Here is a 16,723-nt window from a genome sequence, read left to right as displayed (position 1 = left end):
TCCTTGCTGGTATTTCCTAGCCCATCTGTGTCATGTAGATTCAGAAACAGGGAATCATTCATTGGATTTATGCTCCCTCAGTGTTTGTGTAATATAGAACTGCAAAAAAGAAATCATTCAGAGATTTTGTGCTCCGCTCATTGCCTGCATCATGTAGATCCAGAAACAGGGAATAAATAATTGGATTTCTGCTCCCACGTCTGTCGGTGTCATATAAGACCAGTAACAATGCATCAAACATAGAGCTTGTGTTCGCATGAACGCCTGTTCATTTCCGCCCCTCATCTGGAGATAATGCTCAAGGCTTATAATTCAAGATGTGCCTGTGTAACATTGGCCCCGCCACTGCGAATCATTAAGAGGGTTTGTGCTTCAAGGACACTTCGTAGTAGATAATCCCTGCACCTTGAAGCAATTCTCAGGGTTTGAACAACTAGATTGTCATGTGTCAGATAGATCCAGGTTCTGGGGATAATTCCTAGCATTTGTGTTCTCTGGTGAGTTGGCTGGACCCAGGTGTTTGATACTAACCACAGGATTTATGCTTCCTAATGCTTCTAATATTCCCCAGTCTCCAGGAATCCCATCAAGGCGATCTGCTCCCTGGAGCGTCAGATAGGCCCCAGGCTCAAGGAATCATTCCTTCGGTTTGTTTCCAATAGTGCGCCACAATTGCCCAATGCTCCGAGAATCATTCCTAGGATTCATACACCTTGTCCCTTAGAGAGGTCACAGGTTCTAGGAATCAGTCTCAATTTTTTATTCATTCGAAATGAACGTCCAATGGAGATGAGCCTGGACTGTTTGAGCATACTGCTGCTGGCAGATCTATGCATAAATAGGGTCCGTTCCTAATACCCGAGTTTTAGTTGGCTTTCTATTTCTGACTAGCGGACTGGAAACAGCTTGTTGAAGTTTCCGCACCACAGCCACAGATGTTTCCTGTAAATTGCAAAGTGATTTATCGCTCCTCCCTGGGTTCCTGCCACTTTCTGTGTAGGAGAGATATGGGGTGAATGTGTTGTTCAACAAATTGGAATCAAATTCATCAGCTAATGAATCATTAGGCAATGTCAATCGAAATTGCGTTTCTTACGGGATGAGATTAATGAAACTATGTTTCGCATATGACACGTGCAGAACAAAATAAACGCGACGGCAAAAGTGTCTCAGATGAAGCAGAAGAATTGTTATCTCTCAGTTCTGCATTGATAACTGTGGGTCTTAATTTCAATACGTAACATTATATACTTAAACAGAAAATGCGGAAAAAGAAACTCAGCAGGACTGGCAGCATCTGTGCAGAGAGAAGCAGAGATCCGAAGAAGAGTCATACGGATTCGAAACATTAATTCTGTTTCTCTCTCCACAGATGCTACCAGACGTGCTCAGTTTTGCCAGCATTTTCTGTTTTTATATCAAATTCCCAACATCCACATTGCTTTCGTCAAATATTTTAAACTCATTTACGCACAATGTGTGGATTACGGGAGTGGTATATCAAAGCTTGATTGTATTATTTTCTAGGGGAGGCTCCGAAAAGGGCAAAAGATTTCCAGGATTATATGTATTATTAAAAAAAAATACTGCTGTTGAAATTTGGGATTATGTTTAATCTCTGGAGTCCTGCTTTAGTGACTAGAGGGTGTTGCACTCCATTTTTTATTACTAATGTGATTACCCGAATAGTGTTTGAACAATTTTAATTTGCCCATTTATAAATCTATCATGGGAAATACAAGATTAGAACAGAAGAGCTTTTATGTCGTGTCAACATATTAACAAACATGAAAAGCTTATAGGTGTGCAGGTAGAGCAGCATTTTTATAAATTATTGATTATATTCATTTATTAAAATAAAACTATATATTTGACCGAATGTGTGTGGAATTGTTGTTTAATTTAAGAAGTGTTACATTAATTTCATTAAGTCTATTATTAACAAGAGACAAATCAGAAAGAGGAATACAATTATTAACTAATTTGACATAATAGAGTAAAACATCACCAATATGAAAATAGAATATAAGATCAGGGCGAGTTCATTAGAAATAAATGACCTCTCTCCAATGTGCTGCGCTGAGTTCAGGATTAAAGTTAAAACACATGGTTGGAGAATTTTAAAAATTTTATTGCTGTACAATTTAATTAATTATCTTCGTGTTTTGCCTCAGCAGTTTCACAAGTTACACATAATTCTGAAATTATGTCAGTGAATAATCAGAGTTCAATGTAAGTATCTCCAGATTTGTTAAATTCTTGCTCTGTTACACTGTCCTTGTTATAGACATAAAATTACCCTGAATGTAAATTATTTTGATCGAACTGTCTCAGCCAAACTAACTCTAAGGCTGTTGTGAAAACTGTACACAGACAGGGAGAAATGGCGGCCCCTCAAAGGGAGGTTTTCAATTTAGAATCAGCTTCATTTCAAAGAAGTGACGTGGACATAAATATATTAAAGTTCTAATCTATTCAAACGGATTAATGCATACTGGAGAAATCTATCTTTAATAGAATGAGTATTGCATTGTTTCTGTCTGTTCTGTTTCTATGCGTGTGGTGAGAATCAGGAGGCCTCTGGCAATTTGTGAATTTTCTGGTTCATTCTCACGTATTTCAGGGGATTAATTTCGAACCATTTATTTAAGAATTTTGTATCTCCGAGAAAAGTGCAAATCTGTTCTGAACTTTGAGAAGGTGTCTCAGAAATAAGATCATTATCCCAGTTTGTGGAATTCAGAAGGAATGCAAAGTGTAGAAAGATATTCTTTCTGTTCAGTGTTTGCTGTATCAGAGCTGGCGATTTGTAGATGGTTCAGTCTAAGCGCAAGTTTTAACTAACAATGCAGAATAGAGGGCGTTTTAGAATGCATCCCACCATTACTATTCCGGAAATACAGCGCTTCACAGGACTGTGCAAAGAGAGTTTTAGTATCATTCAACTGTTCTGCATCTGACATGAGAGTGTTGGCACTGCCAATGTTCAAGGAACTATAATTACTATCAAACATATCGAGTGCTCCGAATTAGATATATAAAAGTAAATGCATCAATTCCTCTGATGAAATAACAGATCGTAAATTTAATGTACATTTCATTCTTAAAAAAAACAAGTTTCTAATGAAGGGATGATGGTTTAACATTTTCAATATCAGAGGTTAATTGAATCAGATTGACCTGCTCCAAAGCTCAATTTCAGGACAGTTAAAGGAAGTGGCTGTAACGTTACTGGTTGCATTATGTTTGAATCTGGAAATAATTTGTACGACTTAAATGGACAGTATGGGACTTTACCCCGTATCTAATACAAAGTAAACGGGGAATGAAAGATGGCAAAATATGAAGTTAACTTAATTGAATGCACAACCCGATTCCAAGTGTCCTCAGGGCATTTGATGAACTATCATAAAGGCAGTTTTACTACTGTTCCAAGGACTTTAATAGGGCGAGGGGTTTGATGTGGAACTTCAATGTTCTTCTCTCTTGGATCCAATCAGTACAGTCTGTGGACCGTGAACATTTGATTCGGCAGTGTAGATGATTCTATCTATTTATGCACGCATTCTTCCATCCACCAATCCAGCTGTTGAACGATTGAGCTACGTATCTAACTACCTATTTAACTCTCTACCTCTCTCTACCTCTCTCTATCTCTATCTCCCTCTCTATCTATCTCTCTCTATCTCTCCCTCTATCTCTCTCTCTCTCTCAGTCTATATCTCCCTCTATCTCTCTCTCCATTTCTCTATTTCCCTCTCTCTATTTCTCTCTCTCTATTTCTCTCTCTCTCTACATCTATGTCTCCATCTCTCTCTCCCTATCACTATCTCTCTCTCTATCTTCCCATCTCTCCATCTCTCCCTCCCTCTCTCGCTCCCTCTCCCAATCTCACCTTCCCTATCTATTTATCTAACCAAAATGGCTGAATATAATGGATTATTTGTAAACATCGTTGAGCATTGCCAATCTTGGAGTGTTAAATCAGAAGTGTGATTGACTGAAAGCCTACCATCCGTGCCATCAAATAATATTATTTATCAACTGTGGGTCATGCTTTACAAAAGTGCTACACATTTGTCTGATCTACTGGTCAGAGTTGCATAATTTTTAGAGCAAAGGCTGCCGAGAATCATCGAAGTGTATCCCCTGAAAGCAACAACACGTTGATCATGAAACTAGAATACATTTGTGTAAAAACCCCTCTGGCTCACTGATGCCCTCAATGGAAAATAACCAGTCATTCTGGCCCACAGTTAGTTACATTTTGCTGTAGTAAAATAGTAATTTGCTAATGAAAAGAGGTTGACAGTGAAAAAAATTAAGCGAGAGCTCAGTGGAAATAACGTGGAAGGATCTAAAGTGAAAGTGTCGGGGGAATGATTGATGTTTTCCTCAACTGAGAAGCAAGGGCTTGAGGAAGCCGAGGTTACAATAAACCTTATTTAACTCACAATTATGTGGCCTCATGGGTAGAATATCCCTTTTCGGACTTGCGCCTCATCTTGTGTACAAGAGTGACCATCATGAGGGCGTGTCCTTTCGAGTCTATCATCTCCTAAAGTCATTTTATGATCACAGTATTTTGGAACCTAATTATACCAATATTAAACTTCAACCAATTTACTTTTTTCATCAGCACCAATCAAATTTTCACTTGTTCAGTTGACTCTTCTTTCCCAGCGAAACTGTCTCTCCCCATCCTCTACGCCCTGCACTCCTCCTGTGAACAAGGAAATACTGCCGGCTCCGTGACCTATGGCTGTTTGGCTGCGGACTACTCCGCCGAAATCACCAGCGTTTCCTGGAAGAAAGATCAAGAGACCATCACAGCTGGTTTGCAGACTTAACCATCAGTGTTGAACAAGAAGGGAACTCACACCCTGCACAGCCAGTTAACCATCACCGAAACAGAGGTGGGAAGCAGCAAAATCTACTGCGAGGTTCGGCGGAGCGGGTCGGTCTGGCGGAACGAAATGCCAGTTTTGTGTTGTGGGATGCACGGGGCGGCAATGGCGGGGCTGGATGAAGGGTGAAAGGTGGTCAGCAAATGAGTTATGTTCAAATTCTGCATCACATGGTTTAGAATGGAGTGAGAGTATTGTGTGTACATCAGGTGCCCATACCACACTTAGTGTACTGTGGACACTTGCATTCTCCACATCACACCTAGTGGAATATGTAAAATTCTGGTCTCCAAATCACACTTAGTGTGCTTTGTGCTGATCTGGTCTTCACATAACAGTTAGTGTACTGTGAACAGTTCTGTTCTCCACATCACAACATAATGTACTTTGCATAATTACGGTCCCACATCTAAATTAGTGTACTGTGTACAGTTATCCCCTCCATATCACACTAAGTATACTGTATGTAGTTCTGATTTCCATGTAAGGAGAATGATACAGGAGCGTTGCAATAAGAGCTAAACTACTTACAAGGTCAATACCAGAGCTGATAGATTACAACTGTTAAGTACGAGTGAATAGGCTGGTGGTCTATTCCCTACAAAGGATCAATTTGTGGTGTGACCGGATAAAAGTCCCAGACTTATGAAATAGTTTGATAGATTAGATAAGAATTAGAGTTCATATGTATGTCCTAATGTTTAAAAAGAAAATGGAAATTCTGAATCTTCTTTACACAAAGAGTGAGCAAAATGTGAAACTTCTTGTAAGCGAGACGTTACCTAGATCTTGCTCAGGGGAATCTTAATGGATACATGAGGGAGAATGAAAATTCAGTGGATTTGATACTGCAAGATGAAGTAGGGCGAGAGGATTTTCACGTGGAGTCTAAACTCAAGCATTGAAATATGGGGCCGAATAGTCTGGTTCTGTTCAGTGGATTTTATGTAAATAGTTTTAGTTTTTAATTGTTTGGCTTGAAGCAAAATTAATTCCAAAAAATATGTATTTTCTTGCAGGTATTGTGGTGCATCATCCAACTGTTCTCCTCACCGTGAGCCCCAGTGAAGAAATCACAAGCGGCAGATTTGCAACCATCGTCTGTTCAATTGTTGATTTCCGTCCAAATTCAATCAACGTGAAATGGCTGAAGAATGGACCGGCCATGGACTCGAGCTTCGTCACCTCTCCCGGCTTTGAAGTGAACGGGAACTTCTCAGCGACCAGTCGACTGAGTGTCCCAGCTGGGGACTGCTTCAGTAACACGCTCTATACCTGCCAGGTCGCTCATAATGGGATCACTCAAAGCCAAAAAATCACCAGACCTCAGTGTAAGAGTCGCAACCCGAGGAAGTTCAAGGTCATTCTTTGTGCTAAACTCTCTCCAAGCCAAGAGTTATATTGGAATGATTAAAACTCAGAATGTGTCCCATTTACTAATTTGCCCGTTTGTGTTTCCTTCCAAAGGAAACCAAACACACTAGAGAAATCCATTCATTTATACAGCGTCTTGACCAGCATCAGATTGTCCAAAGCACTTAACAGCCAATGAAAAACGGTGAAAATGTGCTAATTTTCGTAAATTGGAATATTCGGCAGCGATTTGCTGCACAACGTCTCCTAGAAACTGGGACATGATGCTGACTGGATTTATCTATTTATTTATTAGTTTCATTCTGTTTGTTGAGGGATATATGTTGGCCAGAAAACAGACACATTTCGGTTAAATATTTCGATCGTTTTCCTTATTTTTTTTTCAGATTTCCAGCTGTATTTGGCTTTCAGAACTGAAGAGCATTACTGGTTTTGCTGTTGGGGATGGTATAACCGAACTCAACAGGGTCGTGGAAACAAGGAGAGAATGTCAGAAAGTTATACCTGGGTGCATGGAATTCTGGGACAGGCAGGTAACACTAAAATAGGGAATAGTACGTTAATAGACGGAGTCGATGAAAGGGAGCAAGCAATGAAGTCTAAATCAGGTTTGCACTGCATGCAAATGCATGAACGGAGTATCGTCACAGAATTAAACAATGCTGAAAAGGCCCTTCGGCCCATCGATCCTGCACCAACACGTGAGAAACACCTGATCTACCTACCCAATCCAATTTACCAGTACTTGGCCTATAGCCTTGAAAGTTATGACGTGCCAAGTGCTCATCCAGGTACTTTTTTAAAGGATGTGAGGCAAATCACCTCCACCACTTTCCCAGGCAGTGCATTCCGGACCGTGACGACCCTCTTGTTAAAAAAGCTTTTCTGCACATCCCCCTTAAACCTCCTCCCCATCATCTTGAACTTAGGTCCCTTTGTCACTTACCCTGCAACTAAGGGGAACAGCTGTTCCCTATCCACCCTGTCAATGCCCCTCATAGTCTTGTACATCTCGATCAGGTAGCCTGTCAGGCTTCTCTGCTCCAAAGAAAACAGCCCAGGACTACGCAACCTCTCTTCATAACTTAAAGGTTTCATCCCAGGCAACATCTTGGTGAATCTCCTATGTACTCCCTCCAGTGCAATCACGCCCTTCCTATAGTGTGGTGACCAGAACGGCACACAGTACTCCAGCTGTGGCCTCACCAAGTTTCTATACAACTTCAACATGACGTCCCTACGTTTGTAATATATGCCTCGATTGATAAAGTCAAGTGACCCGTATGCTTTTTTTACCACCACACTAACATGCCCCTCCACCTTCAAAGATCTATGGACACAGACGCCAAGGTCCCTCAGAACGTCCTACTGTCATGCCGTTCATTGAATACTTCTTTGTCAAATTAAGCCTTCCAAAGTGTATCGCCTCACACTTTTCAGGGTTAAATTCCATCTGGCACTTATGTGCCCATTTGACCATCCCGTCTATATCTTCCTGTAGCCCAATACACTCAAACTCAATATTAACTACCAGGCCAATCTTTGTGTCATCCACAAATTTACTAATGCTATCTCTGACATAGTCATCTGTGTCGATTATATAAATGACAACTAAACGGGGACCGAGCACAGATTCTTGTGATACACCACTGGACACTGGCTTCCAGTCCCTAAAGCATCCTTCTTCATCAGCCTCTGTTTTCTACAACGAAGCCAATTTTGAATCCACCTTATCAAATTACCCTATATCCAATTTGCATTTGCCTTCTTTCTAAGTTTCCCATGTGGGACGTTATCAAAGCTTTGCTGAAATCCATATAAGTTACCTCAGCTACCTTTAATACAATTTGGGAGTTAGAGGCACCGATTGTTTTGTGGGATTATGATGTTATAAGACGATAACGGAGACCAAGCTTGAGGGGGCGGGGGGGCACAACTGGGTTTTAAATATTCCTTGGTTACAAGATGTTTAGAAAATACAGGAAAGGATAAAAACGGGGTGGTGGGGGTGGTGGGGGTGGGGGGTGTTGTTGGTGGCGGCCTTTCTGGTTAAGGCCAGTTTTGCAGTACTGGAGAACAAGGATGGAATAGGGGATTCAAGGGCAGAACCAGAACCAGAACTAGAGCAAAGGAATAAGAAGGACAAAATTACATTGCTCGGTGTAATGCATAGACCACGATAGCTAATGGGAAGATATCGAGGAGCAAGTGGTGTAAACATAATCGAGTAGTTGTAATGAAGGTGGGGTCTCTAGATTACTACTCCAGCGACAATATTTCTACGCCATGCCCTCCCCAGAATGATATCAATGGTTTCCTGGGGGGATCGAGAAGTGGCAAATGGCACTAAATCAGTAAAAGTGTGAGGTAATGCATTTGGAGAGGGCAAAAAAGGCAAGGGAATACTCAATGAATAGAAAGTTATTGAGAGGGGTTGAGGAAGTGAGAGACCTTGGAGCGCATGTCCACAGGTCCTTCAAGGTGGCATGACAGGTGGACAAGGTGCTCAAGAAAGCCTATGGAATACTTTCTGTTTTTGGGCGAGGTATTGAATACAAAAGCAGGGATGTAATGATGGAACTGTATAAAACACTAGTTAGGCCACAACTGGAATTGTGTGCATGGATCTGGTCATCGCAATACTGGAAGGGTATAATTGCTCTGCAGAGGGTACAGAAGAGATTTACAAGAATGTTGCAGGGCTTGAAAACTGAAGCTATGAGGAGAGATTGCATAGGCTAAGGTTGTTTTCCTTGCAACAGAAGAGGCTAAGGGGTGACTTAATTGGGGTATACAAAATTATGAGGGGCCTAGATAGAGTACACAGGAAAGACTTGTTTCCCCTAGCTGAGGGGAAAATTACCAAGGGGCATAGATTTAAAGTGGTTGCTAGAAGCATTAGAGGGGACATGAGGAAAAGGTTTTTCACCCAGAGAGAGAGTGGTGGGCATCTGAAATTCACTGTCTAAACTGGTGGTTGAGGCTGAAACGCTCAACTCATTTAAAAGGTACCTGTATCTGCATCTGAAGTGCTGTAACCTCCAAGACTACAGACCATGTGCTGGAAAGTAGGATTAAAACAAATGGCTAGTTTCTTTCTTTCTCTTTTTGGCTGGCGCCGACATGATGGGCTGACTATCCTCTTTCTGCACTGTAACTTTTCTATGTTTATTTGTGAGGATCAAATCTGTTTCAGATCATTAGAATCTGTAGGCTCTATATTTTAATTGAAATTTGTAGCCAGTAGTGTAATAATTTTAAGAAGTGTCTTCTATGAGAGATTTGCCCTTGTGAAGGAGATAACATGAAATCTGACTGTGGATAAATTTCCTTCTGAATATATGTACTCTCCAATTTGATACCTTTCTTAATGTCTTCCATGCCTCACTACAAATTTTGATTCTCTATAGTTGTCAAAAAAATCCAATTGGTACCAGGTGCACGAGGTCGATAAATATTTGCCCACTTACATATTCTGAAATGTTAGGCTGCAAAGTGCAGATAATACCAAGATGCGTGGCAAAATTAAGATGTATTTTCCCCAAAATCTGTTCCTTCAGGCGACACACCTAGAAGTACATGATCAAATATTACCCGCATAAAAAATAAATTTGTGTAAATTAATCTTGAACTCTTTATAACCATTCAATAACTGGACACCTCTAGAAAATGAATTAGTTGCTTAGAGAACTTCACACACTGACATCAAACATCTTCTTAAAGGGACCGCACTAGAGTGTGCATGGATAATAAACATAACAGAGAAACTTTCTAGTTATACATTTGCATCCATGCTCTTATTCTGTGCTCTTGTTTCCACAACTTTCTCCAGTCTTTATTTCTCGTTGGCACTGTCTAAAACTCTAGGTTTTCAGGGATTTATATTTCATCAACCAAACAGCTGTTTGATTTGCTAACCAACTCCCTAATTGCAGGCATTGATAAAACATCTCTAATGCAACTGAATATCTGTCTCATATGGTCAAAATTATCTAAGGAATTCCTCAGTCACTAGGCTGTCATATTCTGTTCTGTCCATGTCTGCATAAATTAATATTGCATTCCAGTTATTTGACACAGTGAATTCGACAACGACCAGTTGGTTTGAAGTCCATTTAAAATATTTCTCACTATGCGAGGCAAATGCACTTAAATCTTAACTGCAGTCAATAGCAGTACTCTCTCCTTGGAGTTAGAAGATCTTTACATCTAGCTGGGAGGGCAGGCGCAGATACAAGCTCACGCCCTTCATCTCTCAATTTTCTAACTCAGTTGTGAGAGCACAATTCAAAAAACGTCAATTCGCCCAGTGTCCTGGCTATCATTTATCCCTCAGTCAAAACCATCAAAACAGACCCATTGATCACATAACTCATAGTTATTTCTGGGACTTGTAGCTTGCAAATTGGATGCTATGTTTGCTTACATAACAATAGTGAGTGCATTCCTAAATATTTTTTTTTGCCTTTGAAGCACTTTAACACATCATTAGATATAACAAAATATTAGAAAAAAAGCAGCAGTAACTTATATAAAAATCAACAGATTGTACTTCCTTTCCTCCATTTAAAAAAAAACTAACCCTCACTCCACTGTTCAAAGTGAAGGGTTTGTCATACAGATCCAAGAGGTTTTTCTTTCTTCCTCACACATCCTAAAATCAGTAGCCCCACTGATAACTGCCTAGTTGAAATGGCTACCAGCTATGCTCACCCTCTTGTTCTACCCTTGCTTTCTATCCTTTCCCACCTCTATTCACTCTCAAGTCCTCGCCTCCTTCAACCTCTAAACATCTCTGATCTAGCCATATATTTTGCACAGATGACAGAGAACCCAGGCAAATTATTATATTCTGACAATGTACACTAGAGGTCATAATTTTTTCAACATATAATCACCGAGGAAGGGCAAATATAAACACAACTGATTATAGTGAAAATAAGATGGACAGAACAGGCAAGTAAAATAGAATGCCAGCAATATTGTTGAAAGAGTGATCATATGCAGTGGAGAAGATCGATGTACAAAGGAGGTTCAATTGGTCAATCTGATTATTAGAAATCAAAAGATAGAAACAGATCACTTTAGTGAGGCTATCTCGCTAACTAACCAAGGCAATTGCAGGCCAGGTAGTTTCTACAGTTGGGATTGGTTGGAGTCTTATAAAGATCAAACTACGACATAGCTAGATTAATAAGATGATTTAAGAATTCAACCCAGCAGTTGCCGTTTCCAGAAGGACAGAAATCGTCCATCTACATCGTTAAACTTCCCCAACACCGAAAGCAGAAGGACCACCAAGTTCAGCCTGGATTCACCCAAGTCATCAACCTATGCGAACCACATCACATTAATCTTCAATGGACTTTAAAAGTATCACTTAATCTATCCTCCCACTTTGTAATCTCTTCTTGAATATGTGAACTACAGTGTTCGAGAGATTTTTTTTGGAAAAAGTTGTGCTTGACCAAATCCATTCAAGTTCTTTGAAGTCATGATTGGTATGATGGATGTGTGAGATACAGTGCAGGTATTGCACACGAACTTTCGGGAAGCCTTTGATAAATTACTACAGTGCTACAATCAGGTAAGGAGGGGTAGGATTGCTCCCCACTTCTCCTCCCTCATTTGATTGTGACAGGTTTTTTTTTGCAAAAAGAATGAGCTTACCAAGAGGTCTTGTAGGGAAGTGATTAATGTCCCTACCTCTGGGAACTTGTTGGCCAGGGAAGGTGTGTAAAATAAAGTGGCCAAATGGGTTGGTTGACATGCAAATCCTTCCCAAACCTCTATGGGTGACGGTAATAGCAGGAGAGTTTCCTGGTCAGCCATCTGCAGAAAGCAACAGCAACCCACTTCACTACTTTGCCAAGCATAGCCATGGACCAATCACAGAAGTCCATGGTCATCAAAGCCCTTTCAGTTGACAGAGGAGAAAACTCAGTCAACAGAAGGGGTTAAAACTGATGAGGTGGAGCTATTGCATCAGCTGTCGGCACTTTAAGTTGATAAGGCACCGGGATCGGGGGGGGGGGGGGGGGTTGGGGGGGGGGCGGGGAGAATACTGAAGGAAGTGAGAGTGGAAATTATAGAGACACTACCAATCATTTTTCAGTGTTCTCTGCATTTGGGGAACCTCGCTGGAGCACTGGACAATTGCAAATATTACGCCTTTGTTCAAAAGTGTTGTAAAAATTTGCTCTGCAATTACAGACGAGTCGCTTTAACTTCGGTGGTGAGGGGACTGATAGAAATAATTATTCCCGATTGAATTAATATCATATGGGATAATGTACATTGAATAGAAAGAGTCAGCATGGATTTAGTAAAGGAAAAATTTGTCTAACTAAATTGCTGATTTATGTTTTGCAGGGGTAACAGTGATGGTTAATGAGGGCAAGGCCGTTGACGTGGTGCATATGGACTTCCAAAAGGCATCCGATACAGTGCCACACAACAGACTTGTGAGAAAAGTTATAGATCATGGAAGTAAAGAGACAGTAGCAAAGTGGATAAATATTTATATGCATAAATGATCTAGATCTTGGTTTGCAGGGGACAGTTTAAACGTTTGTGGACGACACAAAACTTGGGTGAATTTGGGGAAGTGTGATGTCACACTGACAAGGCAGGCAGCCCCTGGCCTTAACAGTTGAGGTTAAAGTCGTTACCTCCCACAACACAGTACTCGCTCGGTACTACATTGCTGGTGTCAGCTATACTTGTTACCAAAAATCTGGAGTGGGGACTGAACCCATGTTCTTTCTGAATCAGAATCCCCCGGTGTTCAGGATTCCATCAATTCACAAAACACAGTGACATTTTGTTCAAAAGCTGCACATTGAGTTAGGAGTAATTCGTTTTGGCTTTATCTGAAATTGATTGTTCATATTGGGAGTAGCTGACCTTTGCTACTAATTGCTGGTAATTGTCGACGACTAAAGATGTGCACTTTATTTCTGCTGCTGCTTTCAGATTGAGCAGCGCTGATAGTATTTTGCATAGTCTCGGCTGCATTCTTTGAGTATAAAATACTAATGACTGATCGAATTGTGGTGTTTCGGTTAATTAATGAAATTGGAGGTGTAGTGAAAATGCTTCCTCTGGACTGGGTCCTCCGAATTAAGAAGGGAAATATTCTGAGGAAGGTGATTTTGGCAACTTTTTTCTCACACTGTGAAATATTATCACTTTCATTTTCCCCAACACTTTCTGAGGCTGGGAAACAATTGTCATTTCAAAAAAAGAGATTTGACATTTTTTTGACAATGTGACAGAACTGGGAGGATAAAGATGGTTAAGGCACATCTTATTCTTACAGAGAGACGTAGAGAGCTGAATGGTCTCCTCCGGTTAGCATTCTATCATTCTCTGTTTCCTTTATTTCGGGACGAGTGATACTCTTTCAACAACACGACTGTGCCTGGATTTATTCACACTGTTGCACCGGCATTTAGTTTTGTTACTCCCGGTGGTTCTGGCTGGAAGTGCGAAGGGAATGTTATGGAGTCTCCTGGAATTCGCTGACCTTCAAATAATAATGGCGTTTACAGCACAGGGGGAGGTCAAATATCAGAAATAAATAGTCTCCTTGTGAGAGTGAAAGCTTAATACCAGGTTTCTGATTCTGAAGATGATATTTTGCTTGGCTTTCATTAGTATTTCACAGGCGATTTCGGCTGCACAGATCCCGTAATTACGGTACAGCCACCACAAAAAGAACAGGTCTTATTGGAGGCGACATTGACCTTAACCTGCATCGTGAGTAACGCCGCTAATTGAGTCCTCGTGTCCTGCACACAAGGACAGAAACCTTTGGAATTAAAGATTGCTGTCCAGCCGGGAGAGGATCTTAACAGCGTGATCAGCCACTTGAACATCTCAACACAAGCCAGCTGAGTGGGGTTCTGTTCTACTGCGTGGTGAGCCATCAGGCTCTGCCGAGTCCTTTAAGAAATTCCATCCACAAGGAAGAAGGTGAGTGGTCAAAGTGAACCGATAACTGAGCCATTGTGCAAATACGCAGTGTAAGTGTAAGGGACAATTATTCGTGTTCCGTGCATGAATGGGCTAGTCTGATTGGGAATTTCGCTAACGGAAACATCCAGGCCCGTAGATGATGCACTTCAGCAAAAAGTTAACAGGTAGGTGAATGAACAAGAAACGGTTCTGTCGGTGTTAACGAAAAAAGGTTGGAGAAGCCTGGTGTGGAGCTTAGACACCAGCACAGAGCAGTTGGGCCGAGTGGCCTGTTACTGTTACTGATTAAACTTTCCAGTCCAATCCCGCATATTCTCAGAGAAATGATTGCATCCGCCTCTGCTCCGAGCTAGAAAACCGGTCAGATCCTAAAGTGGAAAATGGTGACCTTGACAATCAACACATAATACATTTCTCTCAGATGTAACCACCGGTTTCATTGAGCCTGGAATTCTCCAGCTTTTTTGATATTTATTTTAATTTTTTTGCTGCTAAACATCCGCGGGAACCGTCCGTCTTTGTCCTCCTGCCACCTACGGGGAAGTCTCCGCTCAGAGATTCATCTCCCTCAGCTGCTTAGTGAAAGGCTTCTCCCCCCGAGAGATCTTCGTCAAGTGGATCGTCAATGACAAGCCGGTGAATCCCGCGAACTACAAGAACACCGAGGTGATGGCGGAGAACGGCAATAACTCCTTCATGTACAGCGGAGGAGTGGGCCAACTGTGCTTTTTTCTCCTGTGTGGTGGGACATGAAGCGATTCCCCTGAAGATCATCAACAGAACGGTTGATAAATCCAGCGGTTAACCGAGTGTTGTGAACGTTTCCCTTGCACTAAGGGACACCGTAAATTCATGTCAATGAGAATCTATCGCTTACATTTCGTACTTTAGTGGAAATAATAAAGTATTTTCCTCCAGTTCTGAAGTAAATGTACAACCACTTAATTAATTGTGTTTTCCAGTTTTGCTAATGTTAGACCTGTTTATTTGATGTCGGGAATTCACAGGTCTCAGACCCGAGTCTTGTACAATCAGTGCCCCCAGCTCAGATACTCCCTGGGATAGAGACAGAATAATGCTCATTCATTACAGAATTCTGCAAAGTTAGTGCACTAATTTGCCCCTCGCTGAGTGAATTCTGACCATTTCCCATTTCCCACAAGCACAGACAGCAGCAGCATTTAGATCATGTCGTTCCTGTTTCACTTAAGGTCCATCCATTCAAAATTCTACCTGTTGGAGTTGCCGCATCGCACCCAATGGGAACAGAAGTGAGGGTCACACGGGGAAGCGAATTGTATCTCCACTTAGCCAGCATTGGGAGCGGAGACGGCATTAGTTAACGCAATGTACCTGCACCGCCCCCACACCCGCCCCACCAACCCCCCCAACACACACACACACCCACACACACACACACACACACACACACACACACCCAACAGAGACAACCAGGAAGGAAATTGTTTAGCCAACGAGAGGGAGAGGAGAGCGGAACATTAACTCACTAAACTCCTAGTCCCAGGTTTAGAACTAACGGCTGTCTACGATATGGATTCAGTACAAGGCGGCTTTTAGCTTGCTGCGCTCAGATTGTAAACTTCAATCGTGGCAATCATAATGCAGCATGATATCTATAAAATTATTTTCAATCTCTTGTTCTTGTAAATCAGAAGCTGCCAACGGTTTCTCATAATCCAAAACTGAACTGTTGATTCCATCCTCCCGTTTTTCCGGTTCTGTTTCTGGAGTTCTTCTGTTTAATTGTTGCATTCTTTCGCTTGATGTCACATTGAAACCCACAGAAAACACATTCATACACAAAATGGCAAATAGTGTTCTCCATCGATAATACCTTCACAGTCACGCCCCGTTATTCATGTTCAGTGATCCGTAGAACAACAATTAAAAAACACACACACTGACACAAGCTCATAAACACACACACAGACAAAGATACACACACACACCCTGGCAAAAGATCACAAACATACACACCCACACGCACACACAGACTCACACATACACAGAAACGCAGACTCACACACACACAAACACCCAAACACACGCACATACAAACATCCACACACATACACACATACACACACACCCCCGCAGACAGACACACTCACACACATACAAAGACACACTCACCCAAACCCTGGCACGAGATCATGCACACACACACATATACACTTGCACACGCACAGACTCACAGAACAAATATACACACGCATTATGACACAAGATGTCTCTCTCTGAGACAAACACACACAAATACACATGCATGCACACACTCATGCACACACACAAACAAACACAAGCACACATACAGCCATATACTGACACAAGTTCATAAGCACACTCAAATGCAAAGAAGTACGCACACATTCTGACACAATTTCATTCTCCCACACACACACATATTCGTACACACACAGGCACAAACACAAACACGTACC

General features: G+C 41.4%; 1 pseudogene; it reads left to right on the top strand.

The window, feature by feature from the left end:
• The window catches only part of LOC121273855, a 77,975-nt pseudogene that overhangs the window by 19,933 nt on the left and 41,319 nt on the right, over positions 1 to 16,723 (top strand).

The sequence above is a fragment of the Carcharodon carcharias genome (genome assembly GCF_017639515.1).
Source record: "Carcharodon carcharias isolate sCarCar2 chromosome 27 unlocalized genomic scaffold, sCarCar2.pri SUPER_27_unloc_2, whole genome shotgun sequence".
NCBI classification, from domain to species: Eukaryota; Metazoa; Chordata; class Chondrichthyes; order Lamniformes; family Lamnidae; genus Carcharodon; species Carcharodon carcharias.
Note: the sequence above shows the minus strand (reverse complement) of the source record. Positions and strands in the feature narration are given on the sequence as shown.